The 7,419-nt window shown below is 41.7% G+C and overlaps 1 pseudogene; it reads right to left on the minus strand.

Annotated features, from left to right (window-relative positions):
* LOC136695067 (membrane-associated guanylate kinase, WW and PDZ domain-containing protein 2-like) overlaps positions 1-6,354 on the minus strand; it is a 73,952-nt pseudogene extending 67,598 nt beyond the window's left edge.
* Positions 6,355-7,419: the final 1,065 nt, after the last annotated feature.

Below are 7,419 nucleotides of genomic sequence, written 5' to 3' on the forward strand. Positions count from 1 at the left end.
ACACAGTTCTATAAACAGAGGAAAAAGAGGGGATGCATACAGGGAAGAATGCAGAGAATGGAGAGAATGGAGATGGAGGGCTGGAGGGGTCTGAGAGTGAAAAAGACGGCGTAAAGAAGGAAATGGAACAATGGAGAAGTGGAAGAAGAACAAACAGCATGGAGGAATGAGACGGAACAGCTACATGAATCAATGAAATACAGGGATGGCGGGGACTGGAGGATGGATGAAGGAGTGACTGTGGAATGGATATGTGGATGTTTTGAAGGAAAGATGAGAGGGAAAAAGATGGAAAGAAGGAGGACTTGTAGGAGTTGAAATGATGAAGGAGAGCACAAAGTTTGGAGGAATGGATGAGAAAAAGAATGGATGAGGAATGGAATAAGACTAAATTGGAGAATAGTGAGGGGTGGAGTGGTGAATGAATGGAAGAGAGAAAGAAAGAATGGAAGGGTGAATGAAAAAGGGAAAGGAGGGAGGGAGAGAGGGATGAGAATAAAAGTGAATGGAGGGATGGGAAATGCATCAAAGGCGAAGGAGACACATAGGAGTTGCTATGGAAACCCCCAGCTCTGGTCATGGTGCCCAATCACAACATGCTCAAAAAAGAAAGAAAGAAAGAAAGAAAGAAAGAAAGAAAGAAAGAAAGAGAAGAACACAGTAAAGTAGGGAAGCCTCTGGGAAAGAGAGTGGGATAAATGAAAAGTGAATATAGCAGTGGAGAAGAGAAGGGAAGAGGAGAAGAGAAGAGAAGAGAAGAGAAGAGAAGAGAAGAGAAGAAGGGAGGGAAAACTCTCTTCACCAAAAATAACATGCTTAATGTGAAAAGCAAAAATGAATTTTTGGACCGAGCGAAGTTTAGACAAATATTTCAAGTTAAACAGCTCCAGAAACAGCAAAAGTCGAGTCAAGACAAACAGCAGGCCCGAGGGGTCAGAAGGTCTTTAAAGGGTTACTCACAGGGCACGGTGCGAAGGTACAGATTATCACGGATGATCTGCTGCAGCTCGTGATCCAGAGAACCCTTCTGAAAACGGAGACTGAGGTAGCGCCTTAGATCCTTATCCACGACGCCTCCTGAACCACAACAAGCACAGAAAACACCAGCACCTCGTTTAGGAACATCATATACACAGAGGTTCTAGTCCCATTTTATCCGAGTTGTTCTTCGCTCCCACTTTTTATTTATGATCCTTTTTTGTGGTGCTATTGTTCCGTGTTCTACAAGGTAGATCTACAACACTGCATTTACCACTTCTTTTTAAAAATTTGGTTAAAAATGTACAGAACAGTATCATTTATTACGGGTTTTTATAAAAATTAATTTATAAAACTGGGCACATGATCAAATTCTGAAACACCTGTATTTGTTCACTAAAAGATCAATGTTTTATTGTGAAAATGACAAATAAATGTCTAGGATGTGGCTTAGAATATCCTTTTTAAATTCTTCCATATCAGGGAATTATCACATATAGATAATTGCACATATTTAACATATACAATATCTTTCTTCCTTTTATACAGATACACACACAACAGAACAAATATCATTATTACTTAGAGCACATACAGTGATTACATTTACTCTAGGACATTATAGAAAGACATGAAGACACGTATCTTATATTTATTATTGCACACACACACACACACACACACACACAAGCCACTGGAGCAGAGCACTCCTTGGGGAAAGTGCTATGTCAGCAAGAATGAGGAAGAACAGTGAGCTATGATAGACCGAGAGAGAGAGAGAGAGAGAGAGAGAGAGAGAGAGAGAGAGAGAGAGAGAACAGAGAGAAAGATGAAGAATAGAAAGTAGTTACCCATACTGTAACCATATTTACTCCCTGGAAGAGTTGTGAATAACAGAAGTTAAAGGTATAACGGTGCTGTGACCTCATTCATCTGAACACACGGAGATCAGATCTACACCTGCCCCTTCCTTCAGTCTCTCACTGTGTACAGACACTTTACCCCTGTTACTGCCAGCGGATTGTTATGTGTAGTGTTGTTGCAGGCTTGTGCAGTTCGTCTGTATGTACACATTCAGAACAAAACCTTGTATCTGAGAACACCAGCTGCCCAGTGTAAAACTGAATAATGAATGGACCACCAGTCCCACAATTAGCAATGATATTTTAGCAGGTAGCTTTGCTGTCACAACGCTCCAGGGTCCTGGAGGTTGTGGGTTCAAGCCCCTCTCTGGGTGACGGTCTGTGAGGAGTTTGGTGTGTTTTCCCAGTGTCTGTGTGGGTTTCCTCCGGGTGCGCTGGTTTCCCCGTACAGTCCAAAAACACACATAGGTAGGTGGATTGGCAACTCAAAAGTGTGTCTCGCCTACAGGTTGTGTCCCCACCTAGTGCCCAGTGATTCCGTAGGCTCCGGACCCACCACGACCCAGAGCCTAATAAGCGGTTACAGGCAACGAATGAAAGAATAAATAAAGCATAAAGAATATAAAGTCGCTGTTTGTAAACCAATGCACCTACCAACTCCAGAACACAGAGATAAAAACAGAGAACAGTGCACAACAAGTGGCTAAAATACCAGTGATATTCATTCTAATATAAACAAATGCACCAGTAACCACAGTGTGTGATACTGAAGTCAGCAAAAATGATTCAAGAAATTTCCTATATTGTTCGATATGTCAACAGTGTAATTATCGTCACAGGCCATAGTAGCTCACATTAAAAGATAACATTCTGGTGGTCTGAGTACTGATCTTATCATTAAAGGATCTCTGCTGATGCCCAAGACATCTAACGCCAGAGTGGGTAGGATACACACTCTCTCTTCTGTCAACACAAGCACAATGCCAGCCAGCCTGGGCATCTGTGAGCTGAGATGACAGATCTGGGCAGATAGCGCTCGCCTCCAAGTGTGTTGAGCTGTGCAGTGGTTTTGGTGAGAAGATTTGGTTTCACATGCCTCAGAAATAGCTGTGCTTATCTCACCCAGGTTGGTTGCACTGTGTAATTTAATAATAATTCAATAAATAGAATTATTAATGGTAATTAATAGAATATATATATATATATATATATATATATATATATATATATATATATATATATATATATAAATGCAGGGCGGCACGTTGGCACAGCAGGTAGTGTCACAGTCACACAGATCTGGAGGTTGCACAGATCTGGAGGTTGTGGGTTTAAGTCCTGCTCCGGGTGACAGCCTGTGAGGAGTTTAGTGTATTTTCCCAGTGTCCATGTGGGTTTCCTCCCACGGCCCAAAAACACGTGTTGGTAGGTGGATTTGCGACTCAACGTGTCCCTAGGTGTCAGTGTTGGTCGCCCTGTGAAGGACTGGTGCCCCCTCCAGGTTGTATTCCTGCCTGAGCCCAATGATTCCGGGTAGGCTCTGGACCCACCACGACCCTGAACTGGATAAGTGGTTACGGACAATGGATGAATGAATTAATTAAAAATGCAAGAAGCATGAGGCTACTAAGTGTCTACCCGTTTCTATTAACTGTTGAAGACATTATATCAAACGACCAAGCCACTCCTCTGAATGGAGAAAGGGATAGGAAAGAATGAGAGAATGACTGAAAAGAGGGACACAGGTATATAGATAGATAGATAGATAGATAGATAGATAGATAGATAGATAGAGAGAGAGAGAGAGAGAGAGAGAGAGAGAGAGAGAGAGAGAGAGACAGAGAGAGATATTCTGGTTATGCTATTTATTTATTCTCATGTGTATGTTCAACAGCTCTGAAATATGATCCCACTTGTAACATACATTTTACATATGAACACAGTTGAGCAGGGTGTATGATTCACAGAACAGCATAATGAGACTGCTATGTCTCACACAAACACACACACACACACACAAACAAACACACACAGATTAGCGGAGATGATGCTCCACTCAGAAAGGAAGCTGCTTCCAGAATAACCTACTTTTCACAAGAAGCCTCTTGCACACACGCATACACACACACACACACACACACACACACATGCCTCAAGCTGTTGTTCACAGCACTCCATATAAACACATATGAACAAAACACACACTCACACAGACTCATAAATGAACTCATTAAGAATCTCAGCACACATGCATTCAGAACTGCTATATATACACTACATGGCCAGAAGTCTGTAGACACCAGTTCTCTCAGCGCTTCCTCTGAAACCGAAGGGAAATAAACTGGGGTTGTTCCTCTTTGCTGCAGGAAGAGCTTCTACTCTTCTGGGAAGGCTTCACACATGATTACTTCCATGAGGATTTGATGGAATTCAGCCATATAAGCATTCGGGAGGTCAGGTACTAATATTGGAAGATTAGTTCTGCACTCCACCTCATTCCAGAGTTATTGGATTGAGCTCCATGACTCTAGAGAACAGTTACACTGCTCCACAACCCAATGCTGGGGGGGGGGCTTTATGCCTATCTAGCCAACACTCAGCATTGAGCATGATGACCTTAGACTTAAATGCAGAGTGATTAGAGTTTCATTTTTTGAAAACTGTACAATTGAATATGATTTTTAAAGTAGCTGAATTCTCTGATTATAAGAGGTGTTTAAAAAAGTCTCAGTATTAATGTAGCACTGTGCAATTCAAAGACCACCCATTCATTTCCATGGGAAATTGCCATTGATTATAAGATATTAATTTTTCAGAAGCAAACATATTTGAAAGGAACATAAGGGAAAAAATTTGCTGTGCATTTTCACATTACTTTTGGGATCCAACCCATTAATAGAGAAACAAGACCACCCAGTCATTTGGTGTGATCTGTCTGAAAACATGGGATAAAATGTGCTGCTCTGACTCTTCATATACTGAGTATAATTATGGAGAAATACAAATGGAGAAGAAGGAGAACAGTGGAGTCTCACTGAATTGAGCTATGGCTCATTTTCATTTAAAGGAACAGGCGTTGAAACCGGTCGTTCTGAACAGAGCTGTTTAGACAGAGGGCGAGCGCTGCTGTGTTGTTTGATCCTTGTTGTATTTTGATCAAAGCATATCACAGCTGTTTCATTAGGATCCTGTTTTCACATGTTTGTATGTGCTTTTAAATTGTTAGAATATGTCCCTTTTAACACAAATTCCACAGAAGCCTCAATGACTATAGATTATATAAAATTTTCCAGCTTTGATGTCTTCTCTTTAGTAGACTTTTTACAGCTTCCATTCCATTCAGTCTTTCAAATAAATCTGCAGGCACAACTACAAAGTTCATTCTTAGAAATGGTTTGCATTAGCCACATTTAGTGACACTGAGGTCTGGGCCCTGGTGTCATTTCTATTTTTTGAAGAAACAGCTTAGCTGCACATCCTTTCAGACCCAGTGTGCTGATCTGTCTTCTTCCAGGGATGACAAGACTTGCAAAACTTGTCCTTTTGCATGGAGTAAGAATGCACTGTGATTAAACCATTAGAGTCACCATGATTATCTGTCATCTTGAAGGATATAAACCCTCCAGCTTTAGGCTTTGGAGCACTGGAACTGTGTTCTCTGGAATGGCAAAGATCCATATGATACATTTGGGTTGATTTGGGATAAGTGGCTCAGAACTAGAGATTTAATATCAGGACGTGTTGTCACCGGTGTTTGTGAAGCTAATGTTTATGAAATTTTCAGAGCAATGTTACAACATCTAATCTAAAGCCATCCCATTAATCCAGTCAGGTAAGGGTTACTTCAGTCTCTCTTAAGACTTCTACAGCTCTTGTCCATTTTAATCCACTCTTCCACCGCAGAAAAGAACATTATTGGCATTATTGACATTCCCACATTCCAGGATGAACACTGATGGCTGTGTGATGGCGACTGGATCAACAAACATAATTAAACGATGGAACGTTTTAAATGAACAAAATCACCCACATCTCAGCTCCAGCTCTCAGTGTAGAACAGCAGGTGAAACGCTAATATATGTTCACACCACGTACACCAGCACACACACACACACACACACACACACACACACACACACACACATCACAATCACAGCTGTGTGGAGCATCCTTGATAAAGATGTGAATCACACACACACTGTAGTGTAGATGCTTTATAAAGTCATTAATCTCTCTCTCACACATACACACACACACACACACACACACACACACACCACAATCACAGCTGTGTGAAGCATCCTTGATAAAGATGTGAATCACACACACACACTGTAGTGTAGATGCTTTATAAAGTCATTAATCTCACACACAGACACACACACAGACACACACAGACAGACACACACACACACACACACACAAACACACACAAGCTGAATGGAGACTTACAGGAAATTCTGTAGAAATTCACTTGGCTCCTCATCCACACTGCTCCACTGCAGACGCTGCTTGCATGCATGCGTGTGTGTGCGTGCGTGCATGCGTGAGTGTGTGTGCGTGTGTGTCTCTGTGTGTGTATGTGTCTGTGTGTGTGTGTGTGTGTGTGTGTGTGTGTGTGTGTGTGTGTCTAAGAGAGCAGTTTTTCACAGGTATAAATGCACAGCAGCCTTAACACTACACACTACTGCTGCAGCAGAACCTCAGAAAGAGCGGAGAACACAGGGAAAAGGGGAGAGAGGGAGGGATAGAGAGAGAGAGAGAGAGAGAGAGAGAGAGAGAGAGAGAGAGAGAGAGAGAGAGAGAGAGAGAGAGAGAGAGAGAGAGAGAGAGATGAGCATTAAGAAACGTGCTTTGACAGTGGGGACCTATCACAAAGAGCTCTCTCTCTCTCTCTCTCTCTCTCTCTCTCTCTCTCTCTCTATCTCTCTCTCTCTCTCTCACACACACACATTGAGAGGTCCTTTAACCCCCCCTATGGGCCACTTAAAGAAGTGCAGATCAATTGAATGACAGGAAAACTCAGCTGGGAACATGATCTCAATTCCTAGCCACTCTGACTTTGCAAAGGACATCTGGACCCAGTGTGGAATCCAGCTGAAAAGATTCTCAATAACATCCATAGAAAGCAGAAAAGGGAATGTCAATACCAGTGTTAAAAAAAAAAAAGAAAGCTGCTCTAACTAACATTAAATATGAATAGAGCAACAATTCTTTCCCTCCTCTGAAGGTAAAAGCTTGAATCTTTTTTCTGCATAAATCAATATGCATTTAAGGTGAACCAGGCTCGTATAGAGACATTTAGGTAGGAGAAAAGAGGGTTTGCTAGTACACCAATTTAGTTCAGTTTAATTTGCAGTATATATTAAACAGACATAGACTCAAAGATGCATGGTGTTTCATTAACACGTGTCATTTGAAAACAGTCAGTTTATGACCACAGAGCAGCTCTTGTCCTGATAGTTTTGGTTGGTGGACACATGTAAAAACTCCAAAAAACCCTGGCCATCCTGCCCACCCTGAGAGAGCAAGACCAGTTGTGCTCTCTTGGATTCCTGGCCTTGGATGACCGAGGCAT

Source organism: Hoplias malabaricus, chromosome 4, assembly GCF_029633855.1.
Source record: "Hoplias malabaricus isolate fHopMal1 chromosome 4, fHopMal1.hap1, whole genome shotgun sequence".
Taxonomy (NCBI): Eukaryota; Metazoa; Chordata; class Actinopteri; order Characiformes; family Erythrinidae; genus Hoplias; species Hoplias malabaricus.